General features: G+C 37.0%; 1 long non-coding RNA gene across 5 annotated transcripts in view; it reads left to right on the top strand.

The window, feature by feature from the left end:
• Window positions 1-22536, top strand: part of LOC102992376 (uncharacterized) — a 62640-nt gene that overhangs the window by 19687 nt on the left and 20417 nt on the right. For 2 of the 5 annotated variants that reach the window (XR_449132.4, XR_003679314.2), the window contains 3 exons: window positions 5076-5190; window positions 14718-14805; window positions 16437-17927. This is a non-coding gene — a long non-coding RNA (uncharacterized lncRNA). Of the gene's footprint in view, window positions 1-5075; window positions 5191-9404; window positions 9452-14717; window positions 14806-16436; window positions 17928-22536 lie in introns of those variants that run through there. The other 3 variants (XR_003679313.2, XR_008617019.1, XR_449131.4) reach the window with 2 other exon arrangements.

Below are 22536 nucleotides of genomic sequence, written 5' to 3'. Positions count from 1 at the left end.
CCCGGTCCGGGAAGATCCCACATGCCGCGGAGCGGCTGGGCCCGTGAGCCATGGCCGCTGGGCCTGCGCGTCCGGAGCCTGTGCTCCGCGACGGGAGAGGCCGCAGCAGAGGGAGGCCCGCATACCACAAAAAAAAAAAAAAAAAAAAAAAAAAGGCATCATAATATAAAAGTGAAGGAGAATGCATTTTTTTTCCAGGAGGGTAATAGGCATTTGGGGGTCTTTTAAGAAAAGAATCAAATGTTTAGTCTAATGTCCCAAACCAGTAAAAGAGATGTTGTAACTCAGTGTTGGGCCCCATGCTTCATTTGAGCTCTGCACACTTAATGGTGAGTCCCTGACTTTCATGTTAATTTTCATGAATGACGATGCATAAATGATTTTTTAAATCCCCGTGCAGACCCAAATGAAGGTGAACCCTAGCAACCTGAGTTACCTAGTCCTTCTCTGTGGACTCATTTCTAATTGAACGTTAAGATCAAAGTTTAAGTTTATAAGAAAGAAAAAACAAGTGCAGATAAATAGTTATTATCTGACATCCTTATGAAAATTCATGACCTGCTGTTTTATCAGAGACCTTCTAAGAATTCTAATTGTGAAGTCTGCGGAGCTATTAAATGGCTAGTACACTTCAGTCTCTTGATAAGAAGTGAGTTAAATAATTGTCCTGTTTAACTTGTGCTTGTTAACCTTTAAGGTCAACTAGTTTGAACATACGTTTAATGAAGTCCTGGAGCCAGAATTTATGATACCGCTGCTGAATGTTAAATTGGACAATTTACATAAGCAGGACATTAACCTTCTGAGCACTAAATAGCATTTTAGCACTTAGCCACTGGGGACAATAAGGAACATGTTCTATGTATTTGTGATAAGCTTGCCTGGAAACTCTCATGATGACCAATTGGCCTACCAAGTTTAGCAGCATAATTAAATGAATGGACTCAGCCTAAGTAAATGATCGGTGCTGTGTACAGTATATCATTATAGTCTGAAGGAAGAAAAAAAGATATGAATAATTTAATAATACATTACTAATTTATCAATGCTAAGTGACTTCGAGGTGGCTCTTTGTAGTTCATTGTTTTCAATTCGATATTTGATCGACTGCTCACGTGATTAAAACTGAATGTATTTCATTTCTTACCAGAAATATATAGAAGCAGTAGATTTGATTTGATTTTTTTGAGCTGAGATGTGTGGGGTTTTCTGCTTCAGTGAGATTACAAAATACCTACTACTGTGCACTGATTAGCAGGGAGACTAGGCATTTGTCACAATCAGATGTGTGTAGTCCCGACTCCTTCGTAGCCTTCCTGAGGGGAGGGCACTAACCCCTGCGTTGTGCATAAGCCCAGCTTGCAACACAGCAGCAATTATCATTATGGTTTGGAAGGGTCAAGCACCAGGGAAAGCGATTTGTGCTTCACCCAGGAATGTTCCTGCTGATTGTGGACAATCAGTCCACTGGGCTGGCTGTCCAGGAGTTGCATTCTGTAAACTCAGTCTAATACTCGGGCATCCTGCTGGCCAAGCATGTATTTGGGGAAACAGTACATTACCCTGCGGTCAGCTTGGGCCCCTGCCCCTTGGACTTCTCGGGTAAACCGGGATCCCAATCCATGTCTGTGACAGTCCAAGACTCTTCCTTATATTTCTGAGAGGTGCTGGGTTGTTACTTCCTGTGCATCTCTCTCTTAACCGCACTCATTCTCCCCGTCTCGGTTGTCTTGAGAGACCCTGTGCGTGTTGTCCTCAGCTTTTTAAGCAGCTTCTTCTAAACGCTACTCATGCCCGCCATTCTGTGATTCTAATGACAAGCGGTCTGGTGAGGTCACATTGCTGAGCGCCCTGTCTTTCGCTGGTCTTAGCCTTTATCCATTCCTCTCTCCTCTCCACCTTCTTTAAAGGAACAAGATTGTTTCTCTCCATCTTGCCGAGGTCCCTCTTACGTTTACCTTCTACCCCAAAGAAACAACCATCTATGCAAACAAACATTTTCCCCTTTCTAAAGGAGAAATCATAAATATTTTCACATCTAGTTGCGAAAGAATGGGAATATGGTACAAAGTGAAGTGGATATTTGGCAAATATTTGGTTGATCTGCTTGACGTGGCAACTCGGGCTAGACGTGGTAAGTCCTCCCTTTCTGAAGACATGGCTTCCTAATCTGAACCAGAGCCTGCTTCAGCAACAACAAACAATAATAATTCCTGCATTTTTGCACTTCAGAGAGCGCTTTGCTGTATATTATCTCATCTCAACCTTGAGAATCTGAGATGCTGTTATACCAATTTCCCGTACATGAAATTGTAGCTAAAAGATTTAAGTCCCTTACACAAACCCTGCCCTGCTAGTTGGTGACAGAGCCAAATTAAAATTTTTTTTGTCTGTTTCCAAGTCCAATGCTTCTAGGTTGGCATGACCCGTGTGTTCCAATCATTTTTCAGATCCATAAACATAGATTGCACACCTATTATTATTTATTAATGTTAAAATACTTTTAAGTAATTTATGTACGTGATAAAAGATAGAACAATACAAATAATTATGTAGTAAAAAGTAGACTTTCTCTTTTCTCTGAATCACAGTTAACCCTCTCCAGAGACAATACCAGGATCTTGTAGATCTTTCCAGTGATGTTCTATTTTGCATGAATTTGTATGTCTATCTTTTAAGATCTGTTTGGTAACTTACCGGTCATGCTAGTCAGAGCCTTGATTTTTCTTGTAACAGTATGTCTTGGTGACTGATCTGTATTAGCACACATTAATCTATTTAATTTCTTTTAAGGTTGCACAGTACTCTATTGTATGTATTTGTCATAATTTATTTATTCTTCTGGTTCCATCTAAATTTTGTGTCTTTTCCTATTACACACAATTTTAAAATCTTTGTAATATATTTTTATATTTAAATTCACGTATATCTGGAAGATTAATTTCTTATTTGAAAAGAATTATTTCTGATACTATTCCTGGCCATGCACTGGTTACTCAGCTTGGTGCCAAACTACCCCATTACAGAAAGCAGGCTTTCCTATTAATGTGTGTTCTATTTTGCTCTCAGTTGATTTAACTTCATTCCATCTTTCTAAAGTAAGCTATCTCTGGGTTTGATAACCAGAATTAGGGATATAGCAGAACATTAGGAAGTTAATTGAGACAGAGTATCTGGCCAAGGTAGAGTCAAGTGGACATAGTAAAGGGTTTAGACTCTGAAATAATACAGACCTGGATTCAAGTGGTAGCTCGACTGATTACTAGCTGTATAATGTGGGCAAGTTACCTAGGCTCTAAGTCTGTTTTTTGCATTCTTCTCTATGTGGCTAATAATAGCACCGACATTCATATAACTGTAGCAGTATGAAATTACATAATGCTTGTAAGTGCACAGTTCCTGGCTCACAGTAAGCAGTCAAAAAATCTTAACTATTGTGGGCTATTAATATTGTTTAAACTTTACAAAATAATTGACTAGATAGCTGAGTCAATCCCAGACAAAATTTGATTGTTCATTTTTAATTTAAAACTGTTTACATCAAGCTATTACTTGACAATTTTTACTTGATCAGAATAACAGCCAGGCAATTCTTTCGACCTAACATTGTTTAGAACTGTCTTATAAGTAGATATGGTCCAAGCTTTAGCAACTACTATATACACACTGTTGGGTGAGAAAAGTATTACTGTTCAGATAAGTGTTTTCAACTGAGACCTTATACTAAAATATTTTATAGGCATGATGTCTTATTTTCCTTCTCTGTTCTAGTTTGCTTTTATTATTAATTTTATATTGTTCTGTAATGTGAAAGGACTCAAGTATGGGATTAACAGACACATACTAACATATATAAAATAGATTAACAGCAAGGATTTACTGTATAGCAAAGGAACTATATTCAATATCTTGTAATAACCTATCATGGAAAAGAATAGAAAAAAGAATATATATGTGTGTGTGTTTGTATATGTGTATACATATGTGTGTGTGTGTATAGAACCGAATCACTTTGCTGTACCCCGAAACTAACACAATATTGGAAATCAACTATACTTCAACTAAAAAAAAAGTAGAATTCAATGGAAAGCAGTTTAGCTATATAAATCAAGTATTACATGTGCATATTTTTGAACCCAGTGATTCTACTTCTAGAAATTTATGTAACAGAGATTTTTGGAAAAATCTACAAATACTGTTCCTCATATTTTTGTTCTATTGCTTCTACTAATAAAAAAGTAATAGAGTAAGAAAAAAGAAAGAACTCAGAAAGAATGCTTGGCCTTCACTACTTTGGAAACTGCCAGGTCCGTGTTTTTTATATAGTTAGAGAAAAGGAAAGGAAAGATAGAATCAAGTTGCTGGTCTTCCAGATGCCTAGCCTGACTGTGGAAAGATGGAATCCTTCCTCTTGAATTCTCTGTGAGGATCACTGTGATCAAAAACCTGCCAAGATATTTAATTCCCATTTGGATTGTGCGAGCCCTGCTCAAAATCTGCAAGTTTGCCTCTAGACGTTCCATGACATTTCAGCACAGTGGAAATGAAGTACTTGGATTTGAAGTCAGAGGACCTGAGTTTGTGTCTTATTTGGCTGCTTTTGCAGCCTGAGTGGGAAGCTGCTGAAGTCAGCTTCTTCGTCTGTCAAGTTTTATAAAAATACTGACCCTACCTACCTCACAGGAGCAAATGAGGTGATGGAAGTTTTTGTGAATAACAGAACATGGGGAAAATTTTAGCAATTATTGTCATTATGATTATCCTTGAGACTGGAAATAATGTTCAGAGAGTCAGAGATAGTGTCTGAGGCCACCAAAAGGAGTCATTTCTGGAATTAGCTGGCCCTTTTGTAACACTTTCCGTTCTGTTCAGCATACCCTTCATCAGTATTTTCAGACCTCCTAGAGCTTTTCTATTGGCAGAGCTTCTGTCTTACTCCAAGGTCCAGCTTTACGTTTATATGTATGGTTGTGTGTTGACAATATTGCTGAATGGTTTTCTCACCTTTGTTACCCCTCAGGTAGTATACTTTGAGCTGACACAGCTCAGCTATGTGTCGGTTTCTTGTCTTTTAGATCTTTCCATCATCTCCCTCCTAGCCTGACTCCCAAGGGCCTCCAACAAATCATCGTGTGTTCTGGAAATGCAAAACCACTGGAATAATCACCATACCGAGATGAAATGAGAAAGGTAACTTGCTGCAAAGAAACCCTATATACTTTATTCTCTCAAAGCTAAACAGATGTGGTTTATGGATTAGCTGATAGTTTGGGTTAGTTAAACCAACAATCCTCTCTTATGTGTTTGATACTCAAGGGTTAAAGGTGTCACTGATTCTTTTCTTCTCCTAATTCTTCTAAAATGTTCAGTGGTTTTGAGTAATTTCTGGCCAACAGATGTAGTAAGAAAGTATTTCCATCTTTGCTTCTGCCTCTCCTTTGTGGCACACCTTCCCGTGAGAATATATCAATACATTAACATTTTTAGGATGATTAGGTAGGAGAATAACTATTTTTTTACTATTTTATATTTTTTTTAAATTTTCATTGAAATATAGTTGATTTACAATGTTGTGTTAGTTTCAGGTGTACAGATTAGGTAGGAGAATAACTATTTTTTTACTATTTTATATTTTTTTTTAAATTTTCATTGAAATATAGTTGATTTACAATGTTGTGTTAGTTTCAGGTGTACAGCAAAGTGATTCAGTTATACATATACCTATATATCTATTCTTTTTTAGATTCTTTTCCATTATAGGTTATTACAAGATATTCAGTATGGTTCCCTGCGCTGTATAGTAAGTAGGTCCTTGTCGGTTATCAATTTTATGTACAGTAGTGTGTATATTTTAATCCCAACTTCCTAATTTATCCCCCCCACCCTTTCCCCTTTGGTAACCATAAGTTTGTGTTCTATGTCTGTGAGTCTAGTGAAACAGGTAGACTTGGTACATAAATATCTATTTTGGAATCTGTAGCGCCCCCTAATGGTTGCCATGTTTATCCACTTAGAGTCAGCTTTTTCTCTTCAAACATACTACTTGCCAGACACTAGAAGAACAGTAGTTTGGGGACATTTTTCAAAGGATGCAAATGATTTTATGGCCTTCTTATTGGCTAGTATAATCTTAGCTAGAGCATCTTTTCAGTAAGCATTTGATGCCTTCATAAGCATATTTCCTTGTCTCCTATTTACTGTTCTTCCATGTTTCCTATATTTTCTTTCTTTTCTTGGCTTGGAATAAATTATTTAGTTGAGCACCTTACACTATTCCCAATCAACATCTGGGTAGAAATCTATACAGACAGATTTTTTTCATCTGTTAAGGACAAACTCAAAGAATTTGAAAATGAAAATGTTGGTGTAGCCCTCTGAAAAGCTTTGAAACGTTCTTTCAAATTTAGAGCAACCATCCCCCACTTTGCAAGGAACATGCTTCCTGTTAACTGGAAGGAAAAGAAATTTCTCTGACATATTTTCCACTCAGCCCTCTTCTAGGTAATTCCCTTCATTGCTTTGGTAAGTCAATCACACTAACAGGTACCAGTGATTCTGTGCCTGCCTTGGGCTAAATGGAACAGGTGAAAAAACCCTTTCAGGTTGTCAGGTATTAATGTAAAATACCCCTAGACCTCACTGCTTATTCATCTTCATCTAGTTGACTAATGCGTTTCCCATGTTGTTACATGTTGGGAAATTAAAGAAACCTTCCAGACAGTTCTGTCAACAGTTTACTGAAATGTACCTCATTAGTGAAGTTGAGCTGTCACATGAGTGTAATTTAATCCTATTGAATTATCACTCAAAAATGCCTAAGTGCTTGGTTTTTGTACACCGGATAGAACACTTGCTACTAACACTGTCACGTTTCCAGTTGATGAGAGAGGAAACAAGCAAAAAATATGCAGCGTCTCCTCTGTCCCCCTGCTCCCCCTTCGCCAATGTAGTGATACTAATGTCAACTCCTGAGCAGAATATTATGTTTCACTGTAGATCAGAAACATCCCCATGGATCATCTTCTTTTCAAATCTAAAAAGGAAAGCTTGCATGCTGACTGCTTCCTCCTTTATTTCCTTGTCCACTAACAAAAGGACTCATTGATACAGAGGCTAATCTGAAGGAGGAGTTCAGTTTTCAGAGTCTATGTACAACATTTCTTTAACGTTAGTGGAGCTTTTTATTGTAAGATATTATTTGTGACCTGCTGGAGACGGTATCATGTTTCATTGATGGCAAAACAGCACATGAAATTAATTACTTTGCTTTAGTTGTATCTTTATTGTGATTATTACATTATTCCGAGGTGAACTGTGTCAGGGAAGGATAAAAACTGATTATAAGAGTTTGGCGTTTGGGGGAGTTTGGGGTTAGTAGATGCAAACCGTTACATTTAGAATGGATAAAAAACAAGGTCCTACTGTAGAGCACAGGGCACTATATCCAATGTCCTGGGATAAACCATAATGGAAAACAATATAAAATAAGAATGTATGTATGTGTATAATTGAGTCATTTTGCTGTACAGCAGAAATTAGCACAACATTGTAAATCAACTATACTTCAATAATAAAAAAAAAAGAACTGATTATAAGAGACCCATGCAGGCTTAACATTTTGTGAAGCTCTCCTTTGCAGAACACATTTGTAACTGTTTCCTTGGTTATTCAGGTAATTGTCACAATGTGGTCAAGGTGTGAGTTTTTCATCGTTGAGATTTGCCTAGATGATCAGCCTAACCTGTAGAAATTGAGGACAGTCTCTTTAATAGATAAAGACAAAGAGCCAAGAAATATATAAGCAGGTCTAAATAAATTAGCCTGACATATCACACATATACTGATGAGGTATCTGTCATAATCAAAAATGCTTCCTATAGGACGTGTCCTGTACTCTGCATCTTACATGGATTAGTTTTTTCATTTCTCTTAACAACCCTCAGTGTTTGGCTTTATTCTGATCACCATCTTATAGTTAAGGAAGATGCAACTTATTGAAGTAGAACCTAAGGTTATCCAGCTCACAAATGGCAGAACCAAGATGTGAACTCCAAACCCACGCACTTAGCATCTAGGCAGCATTGCAGTAACAGCTATGAAAGCACAGAGTCAAAGCCTGATCAATAAGTTCTGGATGCTCTAACTTGTCACGATAGTTCTCCAAAAGAATGTAGTTCTGTCGCTTGCATTTGGCCTCCTGGTTATGGGAAAGAGAAGCTGCAGAGTTCTGCAGTTGCTTTCCTATTCTGTCAGAGCAGATTAGCTATGGCCCTGGACTGGGACTTTTGTGCACTGTGATGCAGGTCACAGGACAATGAAATAAGACCCTGTAGCTTGTGGAGGCCTGGCTAGTGCCCCCGTGACAGCACACTCGACCTTACCTGCTTGCTGTGCTTTTATGGTCATGAAGATTATAAATTATATGGCTGCTTTCTTAGCCCTCTTACCTTCCTCCAACCTCTCTCCACCAACCCTCCATGTACCTGTCAGGCTTCACCAAAGATGCACTAAATTCTAAATGGTGGAAAACTGACTCTGCATAATGGTGGGTGAAAAGGACCAGGGAGCCTTATATTCCTATTCAGACGGCAGCCAACTTTGCCTGAGAAATAAAAAGGGAAATCCTGGGAGAAGAATCGCAGAAAGAACACATATTTTCATATTCATTTTTTCCTCTAAAAGTAGAGCAAAGGGACCAAAATCAATCTAATGCATGTGTATTTTTTCTGTTATTTCTACTGGTGGAATAAAACCCATAAGCAACCTCTGAGATTGCTATACACACAGAACTGTTATTGATTTCCACAGCTATTTTATATGGGAGACACAAATGCAGGATGGCTTTCAGGGATTTTACTAGATCTGGGAAACCTCATTTGGGAAGCAGAAAAGAAGGTGGAGAAAAGTTGGGTCAGGAATACGGACCCACCACTATTCACTCGTGTTACATAATATTTGGGAGATTAAATTAGAAGATCTCAGAATTCCCTTTCAAGTCTAAAATTTTAAGTCAGCCCCGCCATCTTATGATTATTTGGGAGTAAATATAATCTCACCTACCCACCACTGACACCATATTTTAGTCTTCTCAAAGTGTGGTCCCCAGACCAGCAGAATCAGTATCACTCATTAAAAATTCAAAGGCTTGGCATCATCCTGTTACCAAGTCCAGGCTTGTACTGCTCACCACATGACAGGCCAATAAATCAAGAGAAGAGTTTTTGGGGTAAGGCATAGTGACTTTATTTGGAAAACCAGCAGTCTGAGAAGATGGTGGACTAGTGTCCCAAAGAATCATCCTCCCCGTGTTAGAATTCAGGCTTCTTTTATACTAAAAGGGGAGGGGGATGCAGTCCTTGTTTTAGCCAGATTCCGGAGATGTGTTCATTTCTTTCTTCCTGCAGCCGTTCACGGTGGGCCTGGGCAGGATGTTTCCTGTGAGCTAAACAAGGTATTTTAACTTAACGCTCATTACTTGGGAGGCAGGGTTCCTGGAGATGGGCCATTATGTATAATTTAAGCTTATAGGAAACATCCCTTTAGTGCTTAACTTGACTACAAAAGTTAGCTTAACAGAATACAAAAGTTCTTCCCTTTTACATCCTAACAACCTAACTGTATTAATGACTCTGGTCATGGGGTCCAGTAATATGTGGATTAACACACCTTCCAGGTGATTCTCATGCATGGCCAAGTTTGAGACCCACTGACATAATACTTGCATTATGGTTCATTTATACATATGTTCCTCCACGTATTCTATGATAAACTTCTTGGAGCAGGAACGTATTGGTTTTGCTCTAACTTTAGCTCATCGATTATGAGTGAGGCACAGCCTTTGCTTTCCTGGAGATTATAATCAAGTAAGGAACATAAAACTAGCAACCCTCAATGTGTGAAAGAGATGGGTTTCTCTCTACTCATCATTTGGAGAATCATGAGTGTGGGAGTGACAGACACATATTTGATGCCCTGCTTTTCCCCATCCACAAAGGCACAAATGAGCTGCTCACTTTTGCTGGACAAGCTTTAATATATCTTTGTAGATTAAAAATCTAAGTGGTAATGTTTGATAACTGTACAAAATGCACCTTAAAGTTCGTGTCTAAAGATCAACTGGCATGGAAATATATTGGATTTTCTAGAAAATGATCAGCATGCTGACATCACCTTTTTGGACATATCAGCACACTTTTGAGACAGGAAAAAGGACTGAGTACAACGTGCCAAGCCTTTTGATAAAGTTATCATGAACTCCATAAGTGAGGAAGACGTTGCTAACCTTCTCCAAGGAAGAACTCAGAGTGAAGAGTCCCCACTGAACGAAGGATGTTTCATTGTCACTCCTTGCTTCAAAACACATTGAGCCAAGCCACAGTTAGTTTGAAAATGGTTGCAATTTTCAGATTTCGCCTTCTCCTCACGCTTTCAATAAAAGTGAGCCTGCCCTTTCTATGAACTTGTCAACAAAGAAGGAAGAACTAATGATAACATGCCTTTTAGATGACTTAAGAGTTAGTGCATCAATGTGGTTCCCTTCAGCAACTCTCCTTTGTCTTACTCTTTTTCTTAATAAACCACACACACACAAATTACATGCACACAGCCATTCATTCATTCATTTATGAAGTGGTCCTGCCTATTTCCCATTCCAAACCTTTTTATCCTTCCATGTCTGGTTGGTCAATCATAACAATCTTTTGCCTGTCTTCCTGCCTTCTGTTTCTCCATATTCAGAGTTCACCTCCTCTTTACTAATCGCATTTTTCTTATTTGCCCTCAGGGTCCCTCACATTTATTGCATTAGAAAACGAAGGGCGTGGTAGCCCTATTCACATGGGTGAGAAGTGTTGGAAGAGATTAGAAGGTGGATAGAAAGGACTGTTTGGACTTAATGTATCTGAGGTGCCTGTGGGACAAACATGTGGAAATTATTTCCAATATGCATGGGTCCAGGGCTCAGAAGGAAGATGTGGTGTGATGCATTAAGGATACACATGGTAGTTTAAAGTCCAGATGTAGATGAGATCACTGCAGAGATTAAGTAAAGGGAAATGAGATTTGAGCACAGAGTAGGTTCCCAGTAAATGTTTGCTGTTTGTGGCATTTTAGTGGGAAATTTACTACTAGTATGTGTGTCATGATCCTTTTAGGTTGTCATGACCTGACTCTTTGAGGTTATGAAACTTGCTCATTCCTGGTGTTCATTACGGATTCTACCTCTCCACTTCAAAAGTTACTTTAAAGAGAGATATTCCTAGAAATTTTGGTTAATCAAGTGGCAGCTCAGTGGATGGAACACTTCCAAAATAAATACTGAAAATAGGTTTTAACCCTCACCCCTCTTAAGGCTAAGAAAAGAAGTCTGCTTTTTGTAGAAGGAAAATCCAATAGGAGCTATAGTCAGAGAAGAAATGCTAGCAGGGACTTCAGGGGTCAAAGCTGAAGCGCTTATTTCCTATGAGAGGAGACTGAGGCAAAAAACGGTTAAGAAGCTAACGCAAGGCCTCCTGCTTAAAATTGGCAGAAATCTCAAGCCATGTCATCCGAACAACAGATTTAGGGAAAGACTGTTTACTATAAGTTCTGATAATGCTGGGAGTGCTCCCTGGAGCTTAAAGGGTCAAAATAATGACCTATTTCACAATTTCAAATTAAAACTTAAAAATTTCAATTACATTTTTACTTAATTGAAAAATGAAGGCAGGGTCTGGTATAAGGTAACTTCTTAAGTTTCTTTCTTTCTTTTTTTTTTCTTCAGCTGTTTTTGGGGTTTTTTGTTTGTTAGTTTTAAGAGGGGAATGTGGATTGGAACAGATAACATTAGGTCACTTTTAGCTTCAAAATGTGGCATTCTATAATTCTTAAAAATCATAATATACTTGTGTAAGGAAGGATGAAAATGCCAGTAAATCAAATAATAACACTCATGCTAACATTTCATAATTATAAACAGATTCGAAATTTTTGATCAATACAATCAATTGTAAAGTGAAGATTTTGCTTGCCTTGTTCTATTTTGTCTGAGAATCTGTATACACAGCTCTTTTTTTAAAAAAAAATTTGAATTATCGTAGATATGGGTGATTTCTACAGTCTAAGGAGCCATACTATAACATTCAAAGGAAAAATTTAGACTATTATTTCAGAAGAACGGGCAAAAGTAACAGTTTCTTCTTTCTTCATACTCCACATTTTTTTCCTCCATGTTAATGAATGTTTTAAGTGCGAAAGCCCAAACTTTGCAAGTACCTAATTCTTCCTTTAAAAAGAACCGACACTACGTTTTCCCTGACTTCCCACCACATAAATTGGTAGTGGTGGAGGAGAGGGGAGGAGTGAGTTTTAGAAATTAAAGAAATGATCATCTCTAATATTCTCTTCCAGTTCTGCAGGTGACTCACTGCAGCTAATAGCAATAAAACATCTTTTATGTGTAGCCGAATTCAAGAATCTGCCGATTATTTATGGATCTGACATTAGTTCGTTATTTATTATTCATTCAACAGATATTTTTCAACCTCAACTTCTGTGCTGGGTAATCAGGTAAAAAAATATATGATGGAACACCAAACAGTTGCTTTTGTTGAACTGAGGGAGGAAACTCTTCCGTTAGGCAGAACTTTTCAAAAGCAACTTAGAGCACGATATGGAGTAATTATGGAAGTTGGTAGCAGGAAAAAGAGATAACGCAATTCCTTCATCAATCAATTCAACTTGTAAAACCACTAGGAATCCTTAAATCTTTGGACAGATTCACAAATATGCAAACAGAGTCACAATGATAAGTTGAGAGAGAAAGTTTTACTGTTCGGTATGAACATCAAACATCAAACAATATTTTTATGAATTACAGAGATTTATTTAAGAGTTCCTTCTCTTTCCACCATAAAACACATACAAAACATTTCTGAAAATCAGCAAACAATCAAAGTCACCCAAAGGTTTTGATTTCCTTGCTTGCCATCCAAAAATGACGGTGAGGCTGTAACAAGATAGAACAGTAGATTAGAGGTAGGCTTGGTAGATAAGACAAAGCAACCCTAAAAGAAAATCCTGAACCACATACTCAATGTGGTTGAGATGTTAAGGACAGTCAATTCTAGATGTGTATCACAAGGATGTTTCTGGGGTTAATGTTAAATCTTTTAGAAAATTCAGAGTAAAAAACCTTTAAAGGTGGAGATAATACAGCATGGTGTGCAGAATAAAGATTGTGGTTAAAAGACCCAGGTTTAAATACTCCTATAAATCTTAGTTTTCTCATTTTTAAAATAGGCATAATAATTCCTACCATGCAGGATTGTTATAAAAAGAAATAGGCAACAAGTAAATGGTCATTTATAATAGTGGTTCTCAATAGGAGATGATTTTGTGCCTTCTTGCCTCTCTCCCACCCCAGGGGACATTTGGCAAAGTGTAGCGACATTTTTGGTTATCACAACTAGAGAAGGGGTATTACTGGTATCTAGTGTTCAGAGGCCAAGGATATTGCTGGGCACACTATAAAGCACAAGACAGGCCCCACAACAAAGAATTATCTGGTCCAAGTATCCATAGTGTGAAGGTTGAAAAATCCTATTAAGTACAGAGCATAGCAGGTGGGTAGGAAATCATGGTTATTGCCATTACCTACAATACTTCAATACTAGATCTTACATAAAAAAGAAGCATTGTGTATGTGGGGTGAATAGACTAAATATTTTTCTAGCCCTTATGAATGAACTCCAAGATCTCCCTGGAGATGTACATAATACATTGTACAGCTTGAATACTATTCTCAATTAGCTCTAGTGACACCCAAAATGGATCTAGGTTGAGACAGGCTTCTATGAATGTGTAAAGGAATTGCCTGTCAATGTTACTGTTTGTCAAATAACCAGCCTCTTGACAGGCAAAACAACTAAAACTTAAGACAGGCATAGGCTAGAAATATAATTTAAAGTTGTTTGTCAAGGTTGATTTTCCAATATGTTCTGTCTTAGATCCAACTCTGTTATGATTACCTGGTTATTTCTTCCCACTCTTTCCTCCCTTACCATGAGCTGAATTTGGATGTTCTCCTCACAACTCCCTGACCAGGACAATTAGGCTTTGGGTCAGTGGGACACAGCATGCTATCTATAGAATACATTCTAAGGCCCATGGTCCATGAAAGTCTTAAACTTTTATTTCTGTGCTTTCCTGTAAATATAACAACATTCCTCTATCTTCTCTATTATGGAAATATCCTATGATGTTCCTCTGTAGGAATTTTTTCCATGGTAACTTTGAAAAAAATCACAAAGTACTTAGAGATTTTTTTTGACATACCAATAAAACAACCTAAAAAATGCAATCCATTACATCAGATTCTGACATTTTCTAAGAAGGATCTGTATTCAATTAAATCTAGTTTCTCACACATGGTTTTTAGGATTTTGTTTTGGATTTGACATCCTCATGTACAAGTTTCCATCTTCATTTTGTCATGTAACAATTCTGAACACTCTTTTTTTTTTTTTTTGAACACTCTTTTTTTAACTTCTTTCCCAGCTTGCCTTCACCATCCACGAGACAGTTCATCACTTCCGTCTCACTATGGCGATTGTACTTTTCCACTTTTCTAATTTGGCTCATGCACATTTCTGTTTACTCTTTCATTTTCAGTGTTGGTTATTTATTTACACAAGAGTTAAAACATCGGCTGTTTTATTACTCTTTGTATTTCTACGCAGTGTCAATGCAATGCAGGCACACCATAAGCCTCCCAATAAATGAGGATTCAACGAATAAAGACCTACTCACATGCAACCAAGTTATGAGGTAAGCACTGTTGATTCCCAAAGAGTGATTTGTTTACACAGTCTTATCAATGCTGCCTTGGTTCTTTCTGCTTTATGTTTAAAACATCATGAACATGTCACAGGTGAAATTTATCTGTTAATAGTACCAGATGTTATAGTAGATCTAAGCTTTATAGCCACAAGAAGGATTCTAAGAAATATTGTTAAGAGTTTGTATCTATTTTGAACCCCTTAAAGTCCCTGAATAGGATACAACATTGTATCCTTGATAAGTATGAAATGAAATGAAGTTAAGCAAAATTTTAATTATAAATAGTCCCCTCACTGATGCAGTTCATTTTTTATTAGTTACCTATCAAATGGCACTGGACTAAAAATTCCTTGCTGAATATTTAGTTTTATAACATGCTGTCAAAACAAGGGATTTTGATATGTCAATGACTTTTAAATAAATATTATTAATTGAAACTGAGAAAACATTTCAGCCTTGCCTTCAATCCAACAAATATTTATGGAATACCTATTATGTGTTAGATGCTATTCTAGGTACTAGGCATATAGCAGTGGCCATACCTTTTGTCCTTAAAACTTACATGTGCAATCTGTATTCATTTGCAACTGGAGGTATATGGAGAGAATAGTAGTTTGCTTCTTAAATAAGTTAATAAATATGCTGTTTGCATTTCCTGACATATTTAATTACTTGATCATCTGGATTTCATATGAAAGAATCAACATAGTAAGGAAAGAAGGCATGAATTCTTTCCAAACGTTCGAGACTGAATAGTTTAAAAGCTGTTACCTAGAATGCTTCAATAATGGTTTAGTGAATTCCCAATTAGGATGATTTTTTATTTTACTTTCTAATTTACTGTTTTACTGACACATAATCACTGTTCATTGTCTTACAGAAATATACTTACAAATAGCTATCTAGCTACATATTTAGGTGTGTTCAAATTTTAATATTTTATTTTAAAATAAACAGAATTTGAGGATAGGGAAAAATAAGCAGAAAAAATAAAAACTTACCTCTGGTCATTAGTGTAAATCCAGTTGTCTGTACTTTACAGGGAATTAGTCGCTTTTCAGAAAGAGCTTTTAATTGCTTAATCTAAGTAATGTGGGCAATGGCATACGTGTTTTATTTTAGAGTCTATCTAGCCCACTCAGAAAATGTAATGGACCTAATTTTCATTTAGTATAGGTCTGTGCACTTCCTAAAACATCTAAATGGCTATTAATTTAATCAGGTAATTTAACTATAGCTCTAGAAAAGGCCACCAGCTAGTTGTCATGCAATGATTATGAGGATGACATTTCTATCCCATGATGCCAACGGCAGACTTTGATACATCATTTTCTTTTTGAAGGTTAAACTCAGATAACCTGCCTTTGGCATTTAATTAGCTACATATTAAACACTTTTTTAATAATAAAGTGATTAAAAATTTTATTGCTTCTCAAATGAGGCCCTTTTCGATAGATTTAATGACTTGGTTAGAGCTCTATAGTTTGTGAACCAAACCTTACTTAGGCCAGTATGTAGTAATGATATGCTTTACAGCTTGCAAAAATCTGTATTTTATTCAAATGATGGCCATAATCATTTTGGATAAAACTTATAATGCTTTTTTCTGTATTTTTAAGTCTAACTGTTAAACGTCATTGGAAAGTAACCAGAAACCCCTTGATTCAAAATTTCCAGAGATTATCAAGTTCAAGATGAATAAAGAGAACATGAAATCTGTTTAATGTGCTGAATCTTATATACTAATTGTTTACATTTCGAAAAATTACTTGTCACCATTGAATATCTGCCAAAAAATAATACAACAATTGTAGAAATGATGGAGAAGTGTGAGTAGACTGCAAATCCCCATCCATATTTGCACTTAATATTAGCTCTTTCTTCAGTGAAAACGGTCATCAGGAGACTCTTCATTGTTCATTCTTAGTGTGAATTGGGAGGGAGAAGGGGGCGTTAAAATATCTGTAAAATAGGTTGAAGAGACCGAAAGCTATCACGCAAGAACATGGTGTAACTACGGTCTGAATAAAAGCGACCATTGTCCTTTTATTCATTTTTAAAGTTTTTTATTTAATTTCGAATTTATTTTATTATTTATATATGCATAGGTTTTAAGTGCTCAATCCAATGACATTTGACAAAAGCATACAGCAATATGACCACCACCTCAATCAAGCTATGGAACAATTCAGTTATCACTCACACTTTCTCATGCCTCTTTCTAGTCAGCTGCCCAATTGTTTTGAATTCTGTCACCATAACTTAGTTTTGCTTGTTTTAGAGCATCATGTAGATGTAATTATATGGGGGACATACTTCTTTTGCTTGTCACATTATTTTTGAGCTATACAGTATTCAAGATTTTGCTCCTATCAGTAGCTTGTTCCTCTTTATGGCCGTGTTCACACTCCATTGTGTGAGTACATCACAACTATTTATCCATTCACCTGCTGATGGATGTTTGGGTTGTTTCTAGCTGTTTACTATTATTAAGTAAGCCATGAACATTTTAACATAATTTTTTGAACACGTTTTTATTACTATTGACTAAATATCCAAGAGTAGCACTGCTGGGTCATTATAATACTTGTATCTTTAACTTGAGGAGAAACTGCCAATATCTTCACTTTTGATGTAGTTGTCAATGGACCTGCATCTACTCCCTTCAGCATAAAAAGATTAAAGGATATAATTAATACTATTCAATGCAAAGTATAATGTGAGGTTGTTTAGAATTTTAATTGTGATTTTCTTCTGTCTGTAGATGTAGAAATTTTCTCTCTGGTGTTTTGACAGAATGGTCCCCCTCTTATTCCATATCAACAGATTACCACTTTTATTTCGGGTTTAGGTAAATGTGGACTTGTTTTTTGGGATTTTGGTTGTTAGAGAAAATAAGGGAAAAAACATAAACACAAATTATGAATCAAATTGAGATGAATAATATAGAAGAGGCTACCTGTTATTTTGTCAAATGTATATCTCTTTTTACATTAATGAAAATTCTATGTAATCAAGCTATGTAGATGGCAATAATTTTGGTCATTAAGATCGGTAGTCAGCAACAAATAAGCACATTTTACTATTAATCCTCGTTACTCACTTTTAACTTTTTATGGAGCATTTTGTTAATTATAGTACAAAAATTTTGAGAACATCTGTGAACTATAGAAATATCCTTGACCTTTGATCTTGTGAAAAGAAATTTATTACAGTTTGACTCTATCAGCTGAGAATACATTCCTGTTTACATAGAACCTTTATCTTTAAGCTAATTGTATACAATTGTATATAATTATGTTGTCTCGGTAGAAACTAACAATTTTGAGTCAAATAAAATGGTCTGGAGGCACTTTATTTTAACTTTACTTAATGATTTGCCACCTCTTTTTGATGATCTAGAGCTTCGCTGCCCAGTAAGGTAGCCACTGGCTACATGTGGTTACTGAGCACTTGAAGTGTGGCTAATCAGGATGGAGACTTAGTACCAAAGATAAAAAATCTCATTAATCATTGGTATATTGATCATGTATTGAAATGATAATACTTGGGATATGTGGGTTAAATAAAATATGATATTAAAATGAATTCCACCTGCTTCTTTTTCTTCTTTTCAAACATGGCTATTGGAAAATTTTAAGTTACATATGTGGCTCCCATTTTATTTCTATCGGACAGAGTTCATCAAGATGTATACTCTCCTGCTATAGAAAATATAAAGCAAGTATCTCTACATGCTAAGTATCTGTTTTCATGGATATGAACTGAGAGTGGTTTCAATAGGTAACTGATCCACAGAGTCCCCTAAAATGGAGCTCTGATGAGTAAGAGAATGACTAGGGGGAGAAATCTTAGCTCGCCCGAAGTACCGAAGCTCTGTAGATGGCAGAAGACCAATTCTCCCCAGCGACTTGATAGACCCTCCCCCTGCTGAAGTTCCAGATTGTTGAAAGGCATTTATACCAGTTTTTACGAGGATGAAGTGAGGGTGAATGGATAAAATGAATGGCATTCCATCCTGGATCCTCTATTCTCATTTCAAACCTTGATGATCACCATTCTGCCTATGCATCATTTGCATTTATCCTCATGCAGTCTCAACACAGAAGACAAGGATGAGCTCAAGTGAAGAACTAACCTACCCTGAGGCAACTAGAGACTTAAAGTTTGAAAGTAAAACTCCACTGAATTTTTGTTCATGTCCTGTGCATAACTTAAGAATGCAGTAGAGAATTGAAGCATAGGTCCATCCCTAAAAAAGAATAAACAGAAAAAAATTTGTAGACAAATGACTGAATGACCCAAATTAGGCATTTGATTTGAGGCATTCATAGAATTCCCCCTTGTGTGTTTTGATGCTACCAAAAGGCAGGCTGTATGGGGTAATGGAAACATGAATGTTTGGGGAAAAGACCAAGGAAGGTTCTCTGGCTTCTGGGAAAATTCCTATCTACCTCAGGAGTACTTGGGGCATGGTCCTCATTGATAACTTCTAAAAGTGAGTCTATAGAGGGTATAATTGAAAGAGTTATAAAAAAGAAAGAAAACAATTTCACCCTATTGACAAAAGAACTACGACCTTAATTTGCTCACCTGTGTATAGGATGCTACATCAAATGGAAATCTACCTGCCACCCCTCTAAGTTACTCTGTTTAGAAAGACCTCTGCTTGCTTAGACTTCCTTCTATAAATGTAATGCTTGCTGAAATGTCAAATTGAGACTTAGACTACCTATACATATTTTCCCCACCAAATAGAAGCTATCTGTGCCTCCCCAAACAAGCTCTATCAATACATTTGAATCATGTTATGTTTTCGTAACAGCAAACGATTCACTGATGTGTGAAGAGACCAGTAAATCGGCAAGTTGCTTGTTCTGTGTAAGCCCAATGAGCTGATGTATTTGAGTAATTAGACTGGAGGTGCAGCTGTTTGGTGCCATGAAGTTTCTAGTCCTTGGTGAGACAGAGATCCAGGAACTGTTATTTCTTATTGAAGAAATGTTCATGAATGTGACACCGAATTTCTGAACTATGCTATCCAGAGCTCTTTGTATATCCTTATCAATCATAGTTTATATGAATAACCATTGAATTATCAGAGACGTAGGCAGTCTTCTTTAAGTATAAAAAGGCACTATGATACAGCATTTAAGAGCAAAGATGCTGGAGCCAAACTGGGCTCTGCTACCTACAAGCTGAACGTCCCTAGGTACTCACCATTCTGTGCCTGTTTCTTCATCTTTAAAATGGAATAATAATAGCACTTAATTCATGGAGTTATTCTGAAAATTAATGAATTAATAATTTTAAAATGCCTTGAAAAGTGCTTGACATATCTAAGCTGTTAATTATTACATATTTTGCATTGCAATTGAGGAAGTCTCACTAGTTCAGTGGAAGTTACGGATGCATCAGTTTAGGAAGATGTCACCTAAGGTTCTATGGCCTTGGGTGGACTTAGTCACAAAGAACTGAAGCTGATTTCCTACAGCTTTCAACAAACTGCTAAAGATGAGTTCTATCTCTTCTCCATGCCTTGAAAAGTGCTTGACATATCTAAGCTGTTAATTATTACATATTTTGTATTGCAATTGAGGAAGTCTCACTAATTCAATGGAAGTTACGGATGCATCAGTTTAGGAAGATGTCACCTAAGCTTCTATGGCCTTGGGTGGACTTAGTCACAAAGAACTGAAGCTGATTTCCTACAGCCTTTCAACAAACTGCTAAAGATGAGTTCTATCTGTTCTCCATGGGAAAGCATTTTGAAACAGGGACCTAGAGGCAATGGAGCCCTTTCTACTTACCAACTACACATTTTTCTTTTATGTGAGATAATTATGTAAAAAACTGTGCAAGCTAGCCATCCACTGGCATCCATTTCTGCAACCCAAGCTTTTAGCACAATCTTTCGCACAGAGCTAAGACACCCAATAAATAATCATAATCATATCCACAGTTGCTATGGACTGAATGTTTGTCTTCCCCCAAATTCATATATTGAAGCTCTAATCCCCAATTGATGGAATTTGGACATGGCGCCTTTGGGAGATAATTAGTTTTCGATGAGGTCATGAAGGTGGGAACCTCGTGATGGGATTAGTGCACTTATAAGAAGAGGAAGAGAACAAAGCCCTCTCCTCACCATGTGAGGCTACAGCAAGAAGTCTGCAAACCAGGAAGAAAGCACTTACCAAACACCGAATCTGCCCTTGACCTTGGACTCCCCAGCCTCCAGAACTGTGAGAAATAAATGTTTGTTGTTTAAGCCACTCTGTCTATGGTATTTTTTATAGTAGCCCAAACTGACTATGACAAGAGCTAACATTTGTTAAGCATTTATTCTTGCCAGACACTGTTCTAAACATTCTATGTATATTAATTTTTAATCCTCATAATTCCATGAAATATATACTATCATTATCTTATTACCCCTATGTTGAAGATGGATACCAAGGCACAAAGAGTTTATATACCTAAGATCACCCAGCTGGAGAATGGTCACACTGATATTAAGACATGAGCAGTCTGGTGTGGAGCCTGCACTTTCGATCACTGCATTATACTGCAATAAATATCTTCTAAATGAATGAATCAATGCACACTCAGGACACGATTTTTCATCACAATTTTATTGTTAATGTTTCCTTCAAATAAAGAGCAAACGTTTCCCTGGAGGAAAAATTTGAAACAATACTGAGATATGATAGAACAAATATGCATAAAGTATGTGTTCAACACATACAGGCAGTTTTGAACAACATTCACCACGTCTCCAGGAAAGGGTGAATATGAAGTACGTGGTAATTCAGTCCAGGGACCAAGGGGCAGGGAAATGGAAGCATTACCTTGGAGAATGGCTCATGATCTAGAGAGTTAGGATAGTAGACCTTACATGCATCAATTCAGGCTCCAGACTTCCAGGGACCTCTTACACCTAAGATACCTAAGGCACATGACCTAACAGCTTTCAACTTCAGTTTCTTCCTCTGAAAAATGGGGATAATATTAATCCCTACCTCTTGGGGTTGTTGTGAGAACTGAATGAATTGGATGTGTGTGCAAAGCAAGGAATACAGTGCCTGACCCACAGCGAGTCCTCAGTAAGTGTCTGGTGTGTTGTTAGAGCCGGGGCTCTAAATCTCATCTCTGTAAACTCCTGAGAGCTTTTTGTTGAGCTGTTTTGGCCTCTTGTTTCTGGTTTTCTCTCTGGAGAACTGTTAGTGTTCCCTTGTGATTTACTCAGGCTTGCAGAAGAGGTTTACTAAAAACACAGATGCTCCTGATCAGGCAGACTTTGTCGGTCATGGGTTTCTTTCTCAGAGCAGGGAGACTTTTCTCCAGCTTTCTCTTGGCTTGGATCAAGTTGCTTCAACAGACCAGCATCTCTCTTTCAATCCAAATCTACTTGCCTACAGGCTATAAATCAGCTTTGGAAAACATGTTTTTCTACAAGTCCAGACGTAAAAAAAATAGACCTGATTTCCTCAGAGTGCCTGCAGTGCCTCCCTCTGAGACAAAGCCAGGTTGATGTGTTTTTTCCAGAGCAACATGAGTGCCATTAGTGCAATTGTATCAATAAACTTCTTTTGTCAACAAACATTCCCAGCCAGGGACTTGGGCACTGATAAGATACAGGCCAAATGTGTATTTAATCATTAGGTCTATATTTTTATTTTTATTTATTTATTTATTTATTTATTTATTTATTTAACA

This window comes from Physeter macrocephalus, chromosome 4, assembly GCF_002837175.3.
Source record: "Physeter macrocephalus isolate SW-GA chromosome 4, ASM283717v5, whole genome shotgun sequence".
NCBI lineage: Eukaryota > Metazoa > Chordata > Mammalia > Artiodactyla > Physeteridae > Physeter > Physeter macrocephalus.
The sequence above is the reverse complement of the archived record's forward strand: the minus strand, read 5'-3'. Positions and strand labels throughout refer to the sequence as shown.